Consider the following 12,362-nt stretch of genomic DNA (forward strand, 5'->3'; position numbering starts at 1 on the left):
TTCACTTGCTTCAGATGTGATTAGGTGTAGTTATGCTGTCAATCTTAGAGCACTGTGTATGTGTTATGGTTCATTTGCTGTCTGAACATTGAGGTCAATTACACTGGACTCATTATGCCGGTATGAACTCTATGGAGTACGTTTTTACAGATTTAAAGTTAATATGTTCTCAAGAGACAGCAGGTTAGTGATGTGAAATTACTTTTGAGGATGTTTGCACTTTATCCTTCTGTAATGCTTTTTAAATTGATGTATAAACTGCAATTGCCTTTGTAAAACATTTAAGTATTTATTTTTCAAGAATGTCAGCTTCATTCATAAAACGTATGTACAGAAACATGCAGTTAAAGGATATTAATACTATAGTAAAAACCCACTGTACTGTTTCAGAGCCCAGATCAATCGATTCAGCTTTGCAGGACTTAGACTGTGGGGCAAAAAATTGCAACACAGACATCTGGGCTCAGGCCGCAGTCCAAAATCTGAAACCCTCTTCCCCAATGGGGTCTCAAAGCTCAGGATCCAAACCAAACCTTAACATCCACACTACAATTTTCAGTTCTGTAAAGCCTGAGTCAACTTGCCTGGGTCAGCTATAGCAGTCCCAGGAGTTTTTTGATGGAGTGTAAACTGACCCAAAGTGACACTATACCGATGGCAGAAGCAAACAAATGTCAGTGATATTTAGTCACATTACTATGAAATGAGAACTGGCAAATTCAACTTATGAAAAGTAGATGCATGAATGCACACAATTTTCTCCATTTAATTTAAATGGGTAATTTCAGTTTGTCATCCTCGAACAGGCGTGATGCTGGTAATGTTGAACAAGGAAATGCTGTCGCTACAGATTTAGATCAGATAAATTAGAGGTATAGAATGCTAGACACACAAATGACAAAAATGATACAAAACAAGCAACATTCCACAAAGCATACCTAAGCAAGTTAAATATATTACAAAATAGCAAATATGGAAAAACTAGCTGCATGTAAAAATTAAAATATCAGATAAATTTTGTAAATAACCAGATGTGTAAAATGCTTCCTTTAATATGCACATCAGATTACTGAGATGTGTTATGCTGAACAAGAAAACTATAATGAGAAATGGGAATCTTAATAGTTATGAAATGAGCTGTACATCACTGAAATCTGAAACAACACCATTCCAAATGTAAAGGGAAGTGCAGCTCTCATAAAAAACAACAGTATTTTAAAATACAGGCTGGAGGGTGTGTTTTGTATCTTACAAGAATGTGGTGTGTCTAACAACAGGAAATCCTTTTTAAACCTCATAATAGTTCAATGTGCTGAATGCAGTCTTTACTTAGGCCTTGCAAAATAAACTAAAACAAAATAGTAAAAGGGTTTTTTTCCATCCATTATAAAGAAAAAGGCACAAGAAAAAAAAGTAGGGCTGCTATGGAGTAAAACCGCTGTTTTCAACCTGTTTTCATTTGAAGACCCTCCAAAATATTTCAAATCTTGACCTAGTCAGTGGATCCTCAGGGTGCCACAGCCCACAAACCGAAAGCCAGTGGGATAGAAATTAAGCAATATAGTATGGATCAAACAAAATAACTATGTTTCCTCAGTTCTCAATAATGATAATGCAGACCACTGGGGCAAAGGCAGGATGCTAATGGAAACAAATATAATGACAGAAGGAAACAAAGACCTGGATTTATTATTTGATCAGAGGATGATTAAGCCATCAAAATGATGCAGCTGTGAATAGGGTTGCCAGGTATCTAGTTTTGAACCAGACAGTCCAGAATTTGAGTTTTCTGTTCAGGAAAAATTGAAAAAAATATAAAATGAGAAAATATACATGACCAGTATTTTCTACATAAGATATAATGTAGATTGTGATGTAATGTCAAGTGTGCCCAATATTTTTGTTGAAGCCATATGGCAACCCTAGCTATGAAAAAGGAGTATATTCCTAGCATGTATGAAGCAAGATATGTCCAGTAGAGAAAAGGAAGCATTAATTCCATTGTACAAGGTACCAGTAAGACTTAATTTTATATACCATTCTAGACACTCATGTTCAAGAAATAATTCATATTTGAACAAGTACAGACAAGTTCTACTAAAATGATCAAGGAAACAGACTTGGAGAACCTACCTTAGACAAGGAAATGTAAAGGGCTTAGCTTGTTTAGAACAAAGAAGGCTGACAAGAAATGTGATTGCTTTCCAGAAATGTCAAAGGGTAAAGATCAGAGAACAGCTATTTAAGACAGATGCTAATGTTGGCATGTGAACAAATATGTATAAACAGGCTAAGAATAAGGTTAGCCTGCAACTTAGCAGGTTTCTGACTAGAGGAGTGAGGTTCTGGAACAGTTCATACAGTAGGAGAGTAGGGGAGGGGAGAGGAACAGGTACCTGGGGGGAAACCTATGGATTTTAAAGTGGAGCTTGATAATATTTATTTCCAGGATTATATGATAGTGGTAGCTTGCAGTCACAGGTACTAGACATGATAACCAAGGAAATCCCTTCCTGTCCTATGCCCTCATGATTATTTTAAGTATATACTATGGGGTCCCTAAAAATATAGCACAACCATCTTAAACAGTCTAATATGCATCTTATACTTTATAAAGAACATTATATTTTCATTTTTTATAGCAAAAGAAATTGCTAGTTTAACAAGATAAGAACAGTCATACCGGGTCAGACAAAAGGTCCACTTATGCTAGTCTTCCAAGTCTTCCAACAGGGCCAATGCCAGAAGATCCAGAGGGAAGGAACAGAATAGGTAATCAAGTGATCTAACCCACTGTTGCTCATTCTCAGTGTCTGACAAACAGCAGCCAGGGATACCATCCCTGCCCATTCTGGGTAATGCACATTGGTGAACCTATCCTCCATGACCATAGAATCATAGAACATTAGCACCGGAAGGGACCTCCAGAAGTCATCAAGTCCAGTCTTCTGCCCTTACAGCAGGACCAAGTACTATCTTCTAGATTATTCCTGACAGGTGTCTGTCTAACCTGCTCTTAAATATCTCTAATGATGGAGATTCTACAACCTCCTTAGGCAATTTATTACAGTGTTTAATCATGCTGACAGTAAGGAACTTTTTCCTAACGTCAAATCTAAACCTCCCTTGCTGCAATTTAAGCCCTTGCTTCTTGTCCTATCAGAGGTTAAGGAGAATATTTTCTCCCCCTCCTTCTTGAAACACCCTTTTAGGTACTTGAAAACTGCTATGTCCCTTCTCAGTCTTCTCTCCTTTCTAAACTAAACAAAAACCAGTTTTCAGTCTTCCCTCACAGGTCATGTTTTCTAGACCTCTAATCATTTTTGTTACTCTTTCCTGGACCTTCTCCAATTTCTCCACGTTTCCTGAAATGTGGTGCCCAGAACTGGACACAATACTACAGTTGTAGCCTAATCAGCACAGAGGAGAGGGGAAGAATTAATTCTTGTGTCTTGCTCATAACACTTCTGTTAACACATCCCAGAATGATTACTTTTTCTGCAACATTGTTACACTGTTCGCTCATTTAGCTTGTGGTCCAATATGGCCCACAGATCCATTTCTGCAGTACTCCTTCCTTGACAGTCATTTTCCATTGTATATGCGTGAAACTGATTGTTCCTGCATAAGTGGAGTACATATCTAGTTCTTTTTCTAACCCCTATATTCCATGAAGGACATGATTACTCAGGCAAGGAGCTCCAAAGGATAGTTATTTTGTGAAAAAAAATACTTCCATTTCTTTCTTTTAAACCTGATGCCTATTCATTTCTTTTGATGACCCCTAGTTCTTGTGTTATGTGAAAGAGTTAACAATACTTCCTTATTTACTTTCTCCACGCCAGTCATAATTTTATAGACCTCTATCATATACCTCCTTCTTAGATGTTTCTTTTCTAGGCTGAAAAGTCCCAATCTTATTCATCTCTCCTCATATGACACTTGTTCCATACCCCTAATAAGTTTTAGTAAGTTTTGTTGCCCTTTTCTGAACTTTTTCCAATGCCAATATATCTTCTTTCGAGATGAGATGACCATATCCGCACACAGCATTCAAGATGTGGGTATACCATGGGTTTATATGCAAGCAATATATTTTCTTTTTATCTATGCCTTTTTAAATTATTCCCAACATTGTTTGCTTTTTTAACCACCTCTGCACATTGAATGGATGTTTTCAGAGAACTATCCACAATGACTTTAAGATCTCCTTTTTGAGTGGTAACACTCAAATGATTAGACCCCATCATTTTATATGTATAGTTGGAATTATGTTCTCCAATATTCATTATTTTGCATTTATCAATATTGAATTTCATCTGCCATTTTGTTATCCAGTTTTGTGAGATAATTTTGTAGCTCTTCACAGTCTGCTGGAGTCTTCCTTATCTTGAGTAGCTCTGTATCATCTCACTGTTTATCCTTTTTTCCCCCCCAGATCATTTATGATATGTTGAATAGGTCTGGCCCCAGTACAGAACGCTGGGGACACCAATATTTATCTTTCTTATTTCTAAAAGCTGACCATTTTTTCCTTTTCTTTATTTCCCATATTTTAACCAGTTACCAATCAGTAAGAGGACCTTCCCTCTTATTCCACGATAGCAGACTTTGCTTAAGAGCTTTTGGAGAGGGATCAAAGGCTTTCTGAAAATCTAAGTATACTACATCCACTGGATCCCCTTGTTCACATACCTGTTGACCCCCTCAAAGAATTCTAGTACATTTGTGAGGCATGATTTCCCCTCACAAAAACCATGTTGATTCTTCCCAACAAATTATCTGTGTGTCTGACAATTCTGTTCTTTACTATATTTTCAACCAGTTTACCACATATTGAAGTTAGGCATACCAGCCTGTAATTGCCAGGATCACATCTGGAGATCTTTTTAAAAATTGGTGTTACATTAGTTATCCTCCAATTATTTGGTACAAAAACTGATTTAAATGACAGTTTACATACCACAGTAAATAGTGCTGCAGTTTTACATTTGAGTTTTGAAGGAACTCTTGGGTAAATGCCATCTGGTCCTGGTGATTACTATTTAGTTTATCAATTTGTTCCAAAGGCTCCTCTAGTGACACCTCAAATCTGGGACAGTTCCTCAGATTTAACACCTAAAAAGAATAACTCAGATTTGGGACTCTCCCTTACATCCTCAACCCTAAAGACCGATCCAAAGAATTCAGTTTCTCTGCAATAGCACTATCATCCTCGAGGGCTCTTAACATCTTGATCATCCAATCACTCCATTGTTTGTTTAGCAGATTTTCTGCTTCTGATTAACTTTTTTTGCTATTACTTTTGAGTTTCTGGCTAGCTATTCTTCAATTTCTTTAATGGCTTTCCTAATTGTATTTGTGCACTTAATTTGCCAGGTTTTTTGCTCTTTTCTATTTCCTCTCTTAGGATTTAGCTTCCATTTTTTAAAGGATGCCATTTTGCCTCTCACTGCTTCTTTCACTTGTTTAGCCATAGTGGCTCTATTTTTGTTCTTTCACTACATTCATTAATTTGGAGTACACGTTTAAGTTTAGCCTCTATCCATTTCAAACCCTTTGCACAAAAGCTACCTAACTTAGTATTATTTCTGTAAATGATGCAAATAGTTTTGGAAAAGATCAAAATTGTTTATTCCTATCCATACAGAAAGAGTAACCTGAGCACATCTAGAAGGAGAAGTCTATCTTCATCTGAATGAAAAATGCAGGACAATGTAGCACTTTAAAGACTAACAAGATGGTTAGTCTTTAAAGTGCTACATTGTCCTGCATTTTGCTTCAGCTACCCCAGACTAACACAGCTACATTTCTATCACTTCATCTGAATGGTTTGAGGCTTTTGAAAGAATACTGGTAGCTGCACTATCAGGTGGAAATCCAACACCACGTTAATTAGGAATTTGATGTGAGATCTTGAAGAGTGAGGAAGTTATAGGATCTATTGATGTGAACTTCATGCATAGTTATTATGACAGTTTCTTCAAGTAGATGTTCTTGCCACGAAGTACACTGTCTTTGCAGACAAGTGAGAAAAACAGCAGGAGGCAAGTGGTTCGAACAATGGTGCCAGAAGCACTGCCCACGAAGTCCCAGGCTCTGATAGATTAATAAATAGGAGGATAGCTCCCCACTTCTTATCAACCCCAGGAAGCAAGGAAATGAACAGGAAGGTGGATTGTTGAGACAGCTGTCAAATGAACTTTTAAGTGAGCTTACTGAGAGGCCCAGTTTCTTCAAATGAAGTAGGCATTCCAAATATCGTGAATTTGCATTTCAAATGGAGACAAATGGCACCTAGGCGACCAAACAGAAAATATCTTCCTCTTTACAAGGTAAATTTCCCTGCTGGAACCTTTTTTGCTACTCATGAGAATGATTTGAATATGTCAGGAGTAAGCTCTCTGCTTGATTCACCCACTCAACATCCTTGTTTTGAGAAACAGACTGCAAAGATCAGATTTATTGCAACACCGAGTACTAAGCACATAGACTGATAAAGTAGCTGCTATACTGGGATTGAAGACTATACTGTCTCCTTTTTGGGGATAATATGTGTATCCCCATAATCATCCAGCATCGTGGAAGATGATTCAGGCATCAGGGAAAATGAGACACGAGAGGGCACTAGCTGCCCTTGTTCTTGAACATCTTCCTTTGACGGGTTCAGGTTAGACATGTTCAGCCACGTGAGGTGGCACAATCTTTTCTTGGTGGTAGTAGAGTTGACAATCTAGGCCTAAAGTGAGAAGCTGACACTGATTTTCTTGCTCCCAGTATTCCCAAAGGAACCTAATACTTCCAAGTTGGATAGCTGTAAGAAGCCAAGCTAGAGGACACTAGGGAGAAAGTTTCTTTCTGCTAGTTCAAAGAGACTTATGATCCAGTCCCACATGTTCATCCTTGGTTCTCTCCTCTTCTCCCTCTATATCTATCTCCAGGTAATCTTATCTGCAAAGTCGATACTCCGAACTCATAAATTTACTTCTGTACTTCAGATCTGTGACCTTCTGGCTAAGATTTTAGCTTGCACAGTCTCTATATCAATGTCTACCAACATTAACTTGAGATGATAGTTAAAACAGAATTTCCAATCCTTCTCTCCCACCTCCTCACCGCCTATAAGTTGAGCACTTTAGAGGCCGCCCAGGAGAAACTGAGATGCCGCCCAGCTGATTGGCAGAGCGCCCACAGCTACTAGTATATGTTATTACTGATGTGCACCAAGGCCTACGTGGAAGTGAATCATAAAAATATATTCCACTCATTGGTGGAAAATTAGAGGGAACATTGCTCACTGCTACCTCCTTTTTAAAACCAATGGACAACACCAGTACCTAGATACCCATGCTACGGGCTTAAGTGTACCACCTTCAACTTTGATCCCTTTGTCGATCCTCACATTCAGGCTCTCTAAATCTTGCTGACATTTTTTCTGTGCAACTTCTCTAACAAAAACAAATATCTTCCTGGCTTTTCCAATCTAAGGGTGTTAAGAGGTATCGACTACACAATTAGGCAATAAGGTAAGGGCTTTGTCCCAGCTCATGCCAGTCCAGGAGCTACCCCCGCTGCAGCTCTGCAGTTTAAATGTAATAGGAGCTAGGCACGCAGGCAGCTCAGGTTCCACTACATTTAAATTGCAGAGCCGCAGCAGGGGTAGGTTTCAGACCAGCACAAGCTGGACCGCTGCGCCTTTGCATTTTAAATGTAGTAAGAGCTGCCCGCAAGGCTACAATTAAAATGCAGGGGTCCCAGACCAGCACAAGTCAGGACTGCTTGGTCCTGGCTCGCTCCGGGGCCAGCAGCCCCTCTCCACAGCTAGCCATGGACAAAGGCTGCTGCAGCAGCAGCCCCAGTTCGCAGCCAGGGGCTATGTCACAGCAGCAGCAGCCCCTATCCAAGTCTCACTGTTTCCTTGGAATTTTCCCATCAGTCCATCCGTCCATTGTCCCATCTTACTCAGACTATAAGAACCTTGGGGCAGGGATCGTCTTTCTGTTCTATGTTTGTCCAACACCTACTACAGTGGGGGCCTGGTCCATGACTTGGGCACCTGGGAGCCACAGTAATTCCAAATTATCTGCAGCGTAAAGAGCAACCTATAGTACTGTTCTCAAAACTGCATGTCCTTCCACAATAACTGCCCTGAGTTATTTCTTGGCCTCAGGTATATCCTCAATAAAAATACTGACTTTTGAGTGGTTGTTAAAAATCATATTTACTGAGGAGTGTGGCATAATTGGCAACTCTGAACTGCAACATAAATGAGGTGTAGACTTTCTTGCCAAACAAATCCATCCTTTTGCTGTCTTTGTCAGCTGGGATGGAGCGAGGCTGATGCTGTCTGTTCCTTTGATGGGCAGCATCCACCACTAGAGTGTTTTGGGATGGGTGGGTGAAAAAATTCCAACCACTTTGGTGGGGGGGGGGGGAAGAGAGTAGTATTTCCTATCCATCCTCTTAGAAGTCAGGAGAATAGTTGGGGGGGGAGGGGTCTGCCACACCGTTAGTGCAGGCTCCATAATAGCTGGGTTAATAGCCAGAGAGATCTTGGATGATGGCGTAGCTTGGAGCATATTAGTGAGTTCTTGCTGTGTCTCCTGCACTTCCTCCATGGCAATATTGAGTTCAGATGCAACCTTCTTAAAGAGATTCTGAAAGGTGTAAAGTCACCAGCCGTGGTTGGAGGTAGTGGCATGACTGCCTCATCAGGTGAGGAGGATGAGTTTGTGGGGATGTATTGGGGCTGGATTCACAAGATTGTGGATCCACAGTTTCCTGCTGCTTCCTCTGATGTGACAGGGACTGTGGCGGAGGAAAGGATGTGGGCTGTGTTTCTTTTGACTGTCTCTTTTTGTAGTCATAAGCCCATGGGCTCCAATATTGTCATTGTGCAGCATAACACATAGGCGGTGGCATCCATGAGTGTGGGCCCCAGGGGGGCATGCTGAAGACAATCAGGTGCCTAAAACTGGGACATTGCTGACATTACAGTACCAGGCAATAACTGAGGTGAGAAAGATAAATCGCCTTTATCGTTATCATCCCTGGATAAAAGCATAGGCAATGAGAGATGTTTTGGTGACACTAATGGAGGTTACATGTCAGTACCAAGAAATGGGGAGTTAAACTTAGACAACCACGTAAGGTCTCTGTGATGTAGGTACCTGGTGCCGGCGTGGACGGTGCCGGGGCTGTCAGTACCATGAGCAGTATCAGAGCTGGTGCAGTTGTAGTCTGCACCAGTGGATGTTGTGGTGACGGAACAGTGTCAATGGGCTTTGCCGCTGGCTGCTGCGGTGCCCTTGCAGTAATCCTCAGTGCCGAGAATTCAGTTGTCTGGTTACTCTGTGCGGTAGTGGGTGCCGAGACACGAGAGGCAGGCATGGAGGGGCCTGCAGCCTCAGTGTGTGTTCTGTGGATGCCATGCCTAGAGAGAATCTTCCGGTTTTCGGTACCGGAAACGCCCAGGGAATTGTAAGTGCTGAGACGAGGTGATCGGTCAGACCTCGGTACCGATTTTTCAATTGGGCACCACTTAGGTGACTCTGGCTTGTGATATAATGAAGAAGTGTGTTTCTTTGAGGACTTCTTCCCCTTTTTCGGGTCTTCCCTTATCAGGAACTTGCATGCCAGGATCCAGGGCAGGATGTTGTGCCTTTTCCAGCAATCATTTTCAGGCAGAGGTCCCTGTCTCTGCTTGTTCTCACCTTGAGTTTAGCACAGTGCTGGCAGTCCTGTTGAACATGGGACTCAGTGAGGCATCTGACACACTCAGAATGTCCATCAGAGATGGGCATAGCCTCACTGAAGGCCGAACGATGTTTGAAGCCTGGCATTATCAACAGGGTGAACAGCAGGAACATAACTTGGAGAAAAGCAGGATTGATTGATTCCTTCCTTCCAAGGTGTGAAATAAAGAAAGAAGAAAGAAGAAACTGGGGAGGAGGGTGGCTGCAAATGCACAGTTGTGCCGAGCAACTCACATGTGCCTACTCTGCCACGCATGCACAGCCCCCCACACACACTACCGTGAAGAATCTGTTCTGAGGTACTGAGATGCAGACACCTGTTGTAGAGCACCCACAGGGACATCTCTCAAAGAACAGAAATGTGACAGTAAACAGCATTGTTTTAATCAGATTGGTATAATTGCTTATTTATTGCAAAATAGGACTGCACAACAACAACAAAAAATATCCCTGATAGGCATATGGCATGTTTTGAAAAGAACCTGATGCATCTGAAATAGATTAATTCTTATTTATATGATTTGTATACTACCCCAAGGGTACTTAATTGAAATGACACGAATTAAAAAGTGCTATTCCATGGGTCTGGATTTGAGATTATAATTTGTGTTGGATGTTATAACACTGGATACTTCTGAAGTCCTGCCACTCCAAACATTCTTATAATAATTTGAATACATCTTAGTCTGTATTAGACAATGTCTTTATGAGATACAGGTCTTCTAATAAGCCAAAAGACCCAAAACCCCGACATCCTGTACATTGTAACCTGGAAAGACAAGCCTGAAAGACATTTGTATCCAAGTTTTATTATTTTATTACCTTAATTAGAACAACTATAGAACCTTGGTTGAAAGAGGGGTTTTGGAACCATATCTCTGTAACATATGGACACACTCATATCTGTTACTAAGTCAAGAGAGGCCCTCATGTTAAAGGTGCTATCAAGCAGTGATTCTCTAACAGGGGTACATGTGCTCTTGGGGTATCAGGTCTTCCAGGGGGTACATCAAGCCGTCAAGGTATTTTCTTGGTTTTATAACAGGCTAGTTGAAAAGCACTAGAGAAGTCAGTACAAACTAAAATTTCATACAGTGACTTATTTATATTGCTCTATATCAGGGGCAGGCAATAATTTTTGATGAGGGGAGCACTAAGAATTTGATAAGTGGTCAAGAGCTGCATTCTTCCATGATATTAATGGAAGAAGTGTAGGGACTGGGATGGAGGTTGGATGCAGAAGGGAGTTGAAGTAAGGGACTGAAGTGCAGAAGGGTGTGTGGGATCTAGGAGGGAATTTGGGCAAAGGAGGGGATTGTGACACCTAGGGCATGTGACTGGGGCACAGGAGGGGGTACAGGGTTTTGCATTGTGACCTAGGGCAGGAGGGGGCGGTGAATTGGGGCAGGGGTTTGAGGTTTAGGGTCTGGGAGGAGGTATGGGTGCAAGGGGGGGCAGAGGTTTTGAGTTATGTGGGGTAGGGGTACAGAAAGGTGAGACAGAGGTTTTGACGGGGGGGGGGGGAGGGGGGAGAAGGCTGGGGTGCCAGAGGCAAGCTGTGGCCAGGAGAGGCTTACCTGGGCAACTCTGGCTAGCAGCTAAGCCTTCCATGCCCTACAGGCTGCTCAGAGCTGCACAGTACATCTGTGAACAGCTGTGAGCCTGGAGGGGTGGGAGGAGACTTTGCATTCTGCCTATTCTTCTAGCCAATGGGAGCTGCAAGATTGTGCTGGGGGCAGGAACAGACAGGAACCGCACACAAGCCTTTCCTCCCTCCACCCCAACCCCAGAATCACAGATGTTCAGAGTCAAACAGGGCCTCGCAGCTGGCTTTTCTGAGTGGCATAAGGGGTCAGGACAGTCAGGCAGCCTTACTGAGGCTGCTACTATGCCCACAGACTGCATCAGTGACTTGGCAAACCAGATCTGGACCGTGGTGCATTTTTGCCCGGTTCTGCGCTCTATATTACACACTGAAATGTAAAATAAATATTGTATTCCAGTTGATTTATTTTATAGTTATATGGTAAAAATAAGTAAGTAATTTTTTAGTAAATTGTGTGCTGAGACATTTTTATGTCTTACTTTGTAAGCAAGTAGTTTTTAAGTGAGATGAAACTTGAGGATGTCCAAGGCAAATAACCTTCCTGAATGGAGTACAGAAATCTGGAAATACTGAGACCCACTGCTATAAAATATTACATTCTTATGCTCAAAGACTAAATCATTTCGTTGATAATTTAAAAACACATAGATGGTGGCACAATTTAACTGAGCATTGTTATCTGATTAGTGTACAGTAATGTGCCCTCTAAAATATATTTATATTTTCAAGCCTTCTTCTCGTTAAACAGATCTAAAAATAGGAACATTTGAGTAAAATCAATTATTTTGTAGAATGAAAAAAGTCTTTAATGAAGTTGTGGTCACATAATTTCACAGTCCAGGTCAGTTTTGGATGTGTTAACGCAGCTTAATTTCCACTTAATAAAACATGCCCAAGGCATATCTAAACTCCCTTTTCATTTTCATCCTGTTCATTTTAATTTCCAAGCACTAAAACATGGTAAAATCTTAAGCAATGTGTAGGTTATCAGAATTATTTGT

General features: G+C 41.0%; 1 protein-coding gene across 5 annotated transcripts in view; it reads right to left on the reverse strand.

Moving 5' to 3' along the window:
• Positions 1-12,362, reverse strand: part of PHTF2 (putative homeodomain transcription factor 2) — a 133,111-nt gene that overhangs the window by 78,521 nt on the left and 42,228 nt on the right. The window lies entirely within an intron of this gene.

Source organism: Pelodiscus sinensis, chromosome 1, assembly GCF_049634645.1.
Source record: "Pelodiscus sinensis isolate JC-2024 chromosome 1, ASM4963464v1, whole genome shotgun sequence".
NCBI classification, from domain to species: Eukaryota; Metazoa; Chordata; order Testudines; family Trionychidae; genus Pelodiscus; species Pelodiscus sinensis.